Source organism: Etheostoma spectabile, chromosome 2 (assembly GCF_008692095.1).
Source record: "Etheostoma spectabile isolate EspeVRDwgs_2016 chromosome 2, UIUC_Espe_1.0, whole genome shotgun sequence".
NCBI classification, from domain to species: Eukaryota; Metazoa; Chordata; class Actinopteri; order Perciformes; family Percidae; genus Etheostoma; species Etheostoma spectabile.
In genome coordinates, this window is record NC_045734.1 from 31,939,747 (window position 1) to 31,948,806 (window position 9,060).

Sequence of the window (9,060 nt, forward strand, 5' to 3'; positions counted from 1 at the left end):
AAAATAACACCAAAATGTAAAATGTACGTGTTTAATTATACACTTGAGTTGCCCAGGTGTTTCAATAATTCCTATCATGGCATAGTAAAACGTAATTATGCCATTGACATCTGTAAAATATGGTGTGTAAATTCATTCAACATAACTTATAACATGCAAAAACACCTAAAGTATCTTATTTGAACATTTATACGTAACCTAACCTGTCACTGCCTCCGTGTTGGTGTCTGCTGTGGTGACCAGCGCTGCTCGGACCGTGCCCCCCCCCCCCCGCTCCCTTTTCTCCTCTCTAAACTCGTGTCTCAGCTCCTCTGCCAGTTCTGCCTGAACTTTCTCCAGACAATTTCACTGCTGGTGCACTCCTTGGAGAGGATGTGATGATTCCAGCCAGTTTGAGGATGTATAAAGTTACATGAACACGTAGGCAGCCACCGGCCATCTAGCTCCGTGTACCGCTCCTTCCACAGAGCGAGCGCCCGGCGCTGCCTTCTGGTCCAGAACGGAGTCCATCCACGCCGTACTCATGGTGGTAGCTAGCGTCTGGCTTGTCCTTCGGCCCATCGCTGATTCACACCCTTGTTACTCAAGACCGCTTATGATGTTTCTTTGGCAGAGACGCTGATGGTAACTAAGTAACCAATATGCATCTTCAACCGCGCGAAAGATTAAAAACAATACCGCAAAAATCCGAGCGGTCACAATGACCGTGTCTGGCCGAAATAGGTAAAAGTGATTTTATTTTCTTTGCCTAGTGTGTAATGTATATTAAAACTATTTTTAATTAAAATATAGAGCCTTTTAGGAAAAGTCAGGAACCAGCAGGATTGTATTTTTTTATCCAGCAAAGTTATTACATAAATAAATTTCAAAACGGTCAAAATGACCGTCATGGCCGTTCTAGTGTTAACCTGGAGAATGCTGAAGAGTCTAATGAACTCTAACTCCAGTCTACACAGCAGCAGGTCATGTAGACCAGACTCTAACTCCAGTCTACACAGCAGCAGGTCATGTAGACCAGACTCTAACTCCAGTCTACACAGCAGCAGGTCATGTAGACCAGACTCTAACTCCAGTCTACACAGCAGCAGTTCATGTAGACCAGACTCTAACTCCAGTCTACACAGCAGCAGTTCATGTAGACCAGACTCTAACTCCAGTCTACACAGCAGCAGGTCATGTAGACCAGACTCTAACTCCAGTCTACACAGCAGCAGGTCATGTAGACCAGACTCTAACTCCAGTCTACACAGCAGCAGGTCATGTAGACCAGACTCTAACTCCAGTCTACACAGCAGCAGGTCATGTAGACCAGACTCTAACTCCAGTCTACACAGCAGCAGGTCATGTAGACCAGACTCTAACTCCAGTCTACACAGCAGCAGGTCATGTAGACCAGACTCTAACTCCAGTCTACACAGCAGCAGGTCATGTAGACCAGACTCTAACTCCAGTCTACACAGCAGTGGGTCATGTAGACCAGACTCTAACTCCAGTCTACACAGCAGCAGGTCATGTAGACCAGACTCTAACTCCCCTCTACACAGCAGTGGGTCATGTAGACCAGACTCTAACTCCAGTCTACACAGCAGTGGGTCATGTAGACCAGACTCTAACTCCAGTCTACACAGCAGCAGGTCATGTAGACCAGACTCTAACTCCAGTTTACACAGCAGCAGGTCATGTAGACCAGACTCTAACTCCAGTCTACACAGCAGCAAGTCATGTAGACCAGACTCTAACTCCAGTCTACACAGCAGCAGGTCATGTAGACCAGACTCTAACTCCAGTCTACACAGCAGCAGGTCATGTAGACCAGACTCTAACTCCAGTCTACACAGCAGCGGGTCATGTAGACCAGACTCTAACTCCAGTCTACACAGCAGCAGGTCATGTAGACCAGACTCTAACTCCCCTCTACACAGCAGTGGGTCATGTAGACCAGACTCTAACTCCAGTCTACACAGCAGTGGGTCATGTAGACCAGACTCTAACTCCAGTCTACACAGCAGCAGTTGATGTAGACCAGACTCTAACTCCAGTCTACACAGCAGCAGGTCATGTAGACCAGACTCTAACTCCAGTCTACACAGCAGCAGGTCATGTAGACCAGACTCTAACTCCAGTCTACACAGCAGCAGGTCATGTAGACCAGACTCTAACTCCAGTCTACACAGCAGCAGGTCATGTAGACCAGACTCTAACTCCAGTCTACACAGCAGCAGGTCATGTAGACCAGACTCTAACTCCAGTCTACCAGACTCTAACTCCAGTCTACACAGCAGCAGGTCATGTAGACCAGACTCTAACTCCAGTCTACACAGCAGCAGTTCATGTAGACCAGACTCTAACTCCAGTCTACACAGCAGCAGGTCATGTAGACCAGACTCTAACTCCAGTCTACACAGCAGCAGGTCATGTAGACCAGACTCTAACTCCAGTCTACCAGACTCTAACTCCAGTCTACACAGCAGCAGGTCATGTAGACCAGACTCTAACTCCAGTCTACACAGCAGCAGTTCATGTAGACCAGACTCTAACTCCAGTCTACACAGCAGCAGGTCATGTAGACCAGACTCTAACTCCAGTCTACACAGCAGCAGGTCATGTAGACCAGACTCTAACTCCAGTCTACACAGCAGCAGGTCATGTAGACCAGACTCTAACTCCAGTCTACACAGCAGCAGGTCATGTAGACCAGACTCTAACTCCAGTCTACACAGCAGCAGTTCATGTAGACCAGACTCTAACTGCAGTCTACAGTCTTCTTCCTTAAACTCGTGCCAGCATCACTGTTATTCTTTTACAGGTGTGGTTTCAAAAGAACTGATAAAAACACTGAATTGGATAACATGTCTGTCTGTGTGTGTGTGTGTGTGTGTGTGTGTGTGTGTGTGTGTGTGTGTGTGTGTATGTGTGTGTATCTGACACATTTCCCACTTTTCATTCATCCAAATTGAAGCCAGCAATTCTATTTAGCATCATCTTAAAATTATCTACAAATATTGAATTATTATTTTCCATATTTTTCAAACATTTTGGGTATTATTCAACTTTTAAAAACATTCATGATAATTAAACCCATTCCCACTTTTTCAACTATTCTCACTACTTCACCTTCTTTTTACAGAGTCATCAATCTAGTGTAGCGTCAGCCTATCAGCAAACAGCATTCACATTCTCTCAAATGTTTTATGTGTTGCTTTTATTGCTTTGTCTGTTTTTAATGTGCTATATGTGCTGGTTGTACTGTAAAGTGTCTTTGAGTACATTGTAAAGCGCCAGATAAATAAAAGTATTATTATTATTATTATTATTATTATTGTTATTATTATTATTGTTATTATGAGCGGTGGTGAAGAGGCGGAGCCACACTGGACAGACAACAGTCCAACGTCTCTGTCCTTGGAATGAAAGTCGAGGTCTGTACATGTCGTCATGAGTTAACTCGCCTGTTTTTGGGCTTCAGAGTTCCTGCAGTTTAAACTCTTTGGAGCTCCCACCTGTAGTACAGTATAAGGCCTTTTATCTTTGATTCCCTGCCCCCCAAATGTCTGCACGTCCCTGCTGGAGCCCTAGAAACCGCCTTCCACCCCCCCCCCCATCTATATCTAAATATGAGGAAACAAAAGCTAACCACAGAGCTGCAGTAAGAGGCGGGCCAACGCTGACGGACAACATTCCTGCTCCAAACTCGAGGTGTGTACATGTTGTTATGAGGTCGGACTGTTCCTCCCTCATTACATAATGAACCTGAAAACTGTCCAATCAGAGCGCTGACTGGCAGCCCTACAGGTCGGACCGGGTCCTGTTCTCAGGTCACATGACCTTTCTGGATATAAAGGTGTGGTGATGTGACGGATGTCAGTCAGATGAAGACAGACAGCAGCAGCATCTGTCAGTGTCTGCTGATGAAGGGACGACGTCTCTTTGACCTCATCTGAACGGGACTTTAACAGGTAACATCACACACCTTTGATGGAGGAACTCGCCTATCATTTGGGAGATTTTGGGGCTACATGATCTACTTTAAGATGAGAGCAGTGGTTCATACTTTCAGCACTATTGTAAGATCTGAAGTAACTCAGTAATTATTCTATGATGTGGGACGTTTTGGCCAAAATGAGCCTTTTAATGTTCAGTTGAGTCCGATTTAATCAGCACCAGGAAACAAGTTAGATTTTAATCTCCGCTGACTTCACTGCTGAGATATGAGGGAGTGTCCCAACGAGAGCTGCTTTGATTGACAGGTGTGTGTCACAACCTTCATCCCATCAAAAGTGTAAATCTGTCTTGGTTTTGATTTGTGGACACACGTCCTCAACAACAAGATCAAAGATACTTATTAATATTAGGGTTATTTAATCCTGAACTATAGACTGAGTAAAACCACATCCAGAGGTTTCTGAAGGGACAAGTTGAAACCTGCAGTTTGTCTCCGTCAGTTACTGGAGCCGGGTAATCCTAATATGGGCAAAGAGGGCGGGGCTTGGGTGGAGCTGAGGTGTGATAGGCTGGGACAGTTTGTGGTGTTTTGGTTGGGCGGGACTGCCTCATAAATAACTTCAGTCAAGAATCTGGCAAAATGCCAGCTGGCAAACGGAGGGTTGTCCCAGTCCAGACCAGATGCTCCTGCCATTGAGCCCTCAGGCCTCTCAGATAAGGACTCGGTCTTTTCATGAGACAAGCTTAGATCTCACACTAACGGGGGGGGCTCCACTCACTCCAATCACACGTGTTAATGTTAAAGTTGTAGTTTGATGATGATGTCATCTTTCTGGTACATTATGGTAGTGTTTGGTGTGGTGCTGCTAGCAAGGCTAAAACAACAAGACAGCCTTTATTTCAGGAACTAACAGCTGGTTGAACAGAAGCTAACAGAACATATGACAGACTTCAGCTCTTCATGTGAGCTTTTCATTCATTAGCATGCTGCTTCAACATTTAGTTTCCATTTCTACCCCTTTAACATCGAGGGCTGGGCGATATATCAACTTTTGTATCTTTCTATATTTTAATTTAAACAGGATATGGGATGAGAAAATTCTGTTTATGTCGATGTAGTTTGATGTTGGGACATGACCCATTTGAAGGGGTGTGCTAAAGACTGACATGACACGTCATAATTATGACATGACACCTATCATGAACATGAAGAAGTCTTTTATAATGTTCCTGACTTATTGTCATTAAAGCTTTAGTGCGTAACGTTTTTATATTAATGAACGTCCGTTACATTCAAGCCATCGCTAAATGGGTTGATACAAAGACAATTAAAGGTCCATATTCTGCTCATTTTCAGGGTCATAACTGGATTTAGAGGGTTTATCGGAATAGGTTTCCATGGTTTAATTTTCAAAAAACACCATCTTTTTGTTGAACTGCACATTGCTGCAGATCCTGTTTTCACCCTGTGTGTTTAGGTCTCTGTTTTAGCCTCAGAGTGAGACCTCTCACTAGTTTTAGCTCCGGTTAGAGACATCTCACACACACCAAATGTTTGGGCCGAGGGCGTAGACGGCCCCTCCGATTCTGAACAGCTCACCTGGAGACTGAAAGCAGAGGACATTCAGAAAACGCATCACACTCAAAACACCATAGACAGTTTTTTTTAAGTCTTTATGTGTGTGGAAGCACCAGAGACACAAAATAACACATATCCCAGAAGTTGTATTTGATTTTTTCATAATATGGGCACTTTAAGACCCTCAGATCTACAAAACTCTCTCTATTTCTCAGCATGGTGTCAACCGGCGACATTTATTTGCTGAATTGTTGTCATTACTTAGAATTCCTCATGGGGACGGTGGAAACTACGGACCATAGCTTTAAGTCTCATTTGGTATATTATGACACTTTTAATGCTAAGTTAACATTGTTGGACATGTTTGTTTTTTGACAGCTTGGCATTAGTGTACTCTGTCATAAATATTGAATATGTTTTTCTTTTCATTCCCACTGTGTGTAGATATGGCTGCTGCAAACTATCTGCAGTCTGAAGATCAGTTTCTTTGCTCCATCTGTCTAGATGTGTTCTCTGATCCTGTCTCCACACCATGTGGACACAACTTCTGCAAGAACTGCATCAATGAATACTGGAATACTAAAGACCAGTACCTGTGTCCACTGTGTAAGGAGCACTTTACCACCAGACCTGATTTGAGGGTCAACACTTTGTTCTCTGAGATGGTGGCTCAGTTCAGACAGTCAGCTCAACAGAAAGCCAGCAGCAGCAGCTCAGAGCAACAAGTGTCCAAACCAGGAGAAGTTCCCTGTGACGTCTGCACTGGAACCAAACTGAAGGCCCTGAAGTCCTGCCTGGTGTGTCTGGTCTCCTACTGTGAGACTCACCTGGAGCCTCATCTGACCACGTCAGGTCTGAAAAGACATCAGCTGATCGACCCTGTGGAGAACCTGGAAGGCAGGATGTGTACGGAGCACGATAAACCTCTGGAGCTGTTCTGTAAGACCGACCAGACATGTGTCTGCATGCTCTGCACTGTTTTAGACCACAAGACACATGATGTTGTTCCTCTGAAAGAAGAATATGAAGGAAAGAAGGCAGAGCTGGGGAAGACAGAGGCTGAAATTCAGCAGATGATCCAGAAGAGACGACTGAAGATTCAGGAGATCAAACACTCAGTGGACCTCAGTGAGGAAGCTGCAGACAGAGAGATAGCAGAAGGTGTTCAGGTCTTCACTTCTCTGAAGGAGTCTGTTGAGAGAAGCCTGAATAAGCTCATCAACACCATCAAAAAGAAGCAGAAAACAACAAAAAAACAGGCCGAAGCTTTCATCACAGAGCTGGAACAGGAAATCTCTGAGCTGATGAAGAGAAGCACTGAGGTGGAGCAGCTTTCACGCTCTGAAGACCACCTCCATCTTCTCCAGAGGGTCCAGTCCCTAAACATCCAACAGCCTCCACCCACCAAGGACTGGACAGAGGTCAGTGTCCGTCCATCATCATATGAGGGGACTGTGGTGAAAGCTGTGGTTCAGCTGGAGGAGACACTCAGTAAAGAGATGAAGAAGCTGCTCAAGTCTGAGCTGAAGAGGGTCCAGCGGTATGCAGTGGATGTGACTCTTGATCCTGAGACAGCACATCCTGCTCTCATCCTGTCTGATGATGGGAAACAAGTGAATCATGGTGATGTATGGAAGAATCTCCCAGACAACCCAGAGAGATTTTCTGATTGTGTTAATGTTTTATGAAAACAGAGTTTCTCTTCCGGCAGATTTTACTTTGTGGTTCAAGTTAAAGGAAAAACTAAATGGAATTTAGGAGTGGTCATAGAGTCAATCAACAGGAAGGACATGACGCTGGGTTCTCAGAAAGGTTACGTTACGATTATAGCGTTGAGAAATGGAAATGAGTACTACGCTCTTGCTGACCCTCCAGTCCTTCTCTCTCTGAAGTCTCCTCTTCAGAAGGTGGGGTGTTTGTGGATTATGAGCAGGGTATGGTCTCCTTTTATGACGTAGATGTTGCAGCTCTTATCTACTCCTTTACTGGCTGCTCCTTCACTGAGAAACTCTTCCCATACTTCAGTCCCTGTCTGAATGCTGGTGGTAAAAACTCTGCCCCTCTGATCATCTCTCCTGTCAGAGTAAACTAATCACTGATCTCATTTCAGGTATTGATTCATTTTCAATCAAGGGAACAAATGTACATATTCATATATTTTACATCTTATTTTCTACAGAATCTGTTTCCTGTGGTGACTGATTTACACTTTATTACATTTATTATCATATGTTAAATGTGCAGCAATTCTTTTGCAAAGTGACTCAAACGTCATCTTGACATATTTGGTGTCTTTAGAAACTGATTTCTTCTGGAAGTTATAATAAATGTCTGTGGGTTTAACAGAGGTTTAAATAGATATCGTCTACATAACGTGTGTCATGATGCATCAAATTAATGTGTTGATTATGTCATCAGATCCACATTTATTAGTATTTGATGTGCAGCCCCAGAAAACATATAGCTGAATATTTGATTGTGTGATGAAGCTTCATTTAAGAGTGAGGCCTATTCCATCCCATAATGTCTCCAGAACACAGTATGTGTCCTTGTTATACCGGGTAGAAAAAGTTAATGGATGGTTCTATCTTGTGTGAAAAGTCTTTTGGATAATTACTGGTCACTTTGGCCATTTTTTATTGGTTTCATGAATTCTGTAAGATGGTTTATGAGTCAAAGAAATGTGTAAATATGTGATTGTAGAATAAAAAGTGTAAAATAAAGCAGGTGTTGAACACAAGGCCTGAGGAAGCAGTGAGAACAGAAAAGCTGGTTTACACACAAGTTGGATTTCAGTCGAGGATGATCTTTATTGTTGAGAATAAAGTTGAACTTTCAGTATTAGTGCCAGACATAAAAACAATAAATCAGAGATAGAAGTTTCAAGTTTTTTTGCATTTTGAGAATAAAGTTGAAAGAAATTAAAGTCTAAATCTCCTTTTGTTTTAATTTAGGACAAGCACTTCTTTTTAAATGAGCTCCTTTGATTCGTGCCTTTTAAAAAGCACATTGTGTTGAATAATAAAAGTTGTTAAATTGTCACTTTCATGTTTTCTAACATTATTAGCTTATTATAATTGTGTGGTGGGCCGACATCAGAATTGCAGTTTAGAATTAATTTTGATTGTATTTACCACATTATATGAGTTGGAAAATATTGAAAATTTGGGTGAATTACTCCCTAATTATAAGTTGAGGGACTTCAATAATTATAAGATAACATTAAAATAATTTAAGTCAACTGTAAATGTAACTTTTATTTTAGGAATACTTGAAACTTTTAAAAACATCACCAAATATTTTTGTGTAATCTGTTACAAAATAATATTTGAGTTCTGTGAACTTATTAGGATTTACAGTGAATTTTGAGAGTATTCTAAATATCAAGAATAATGCTGAAATATGGAGAATAAAGTCAACAATTCTCATTTTGACTTCATTTTCTAAAAGCTGAAACCAATCTGAAGATCTTCCTCCTCTGATGTTCTCTTATGTCTGGTACTATGTGGAACGTTGGTGGAACCACCCTAAATCTGATG

General features: G+C 42.5%; 1 pseudogene; it reads left to right on the forward strand.

The window, feature by feature from the left end:
• The first annotated feature begins 3,850 nt into the window (after positions 1 to 3,850).
• On the forward strand, positions 3,851 to 8,369 carry LOC116705053 (zinc finger protein RFP-like; annotated as a pseudogene).
• Positions 8,370 to 9,060: the final 691 nt, after the last annotated feature.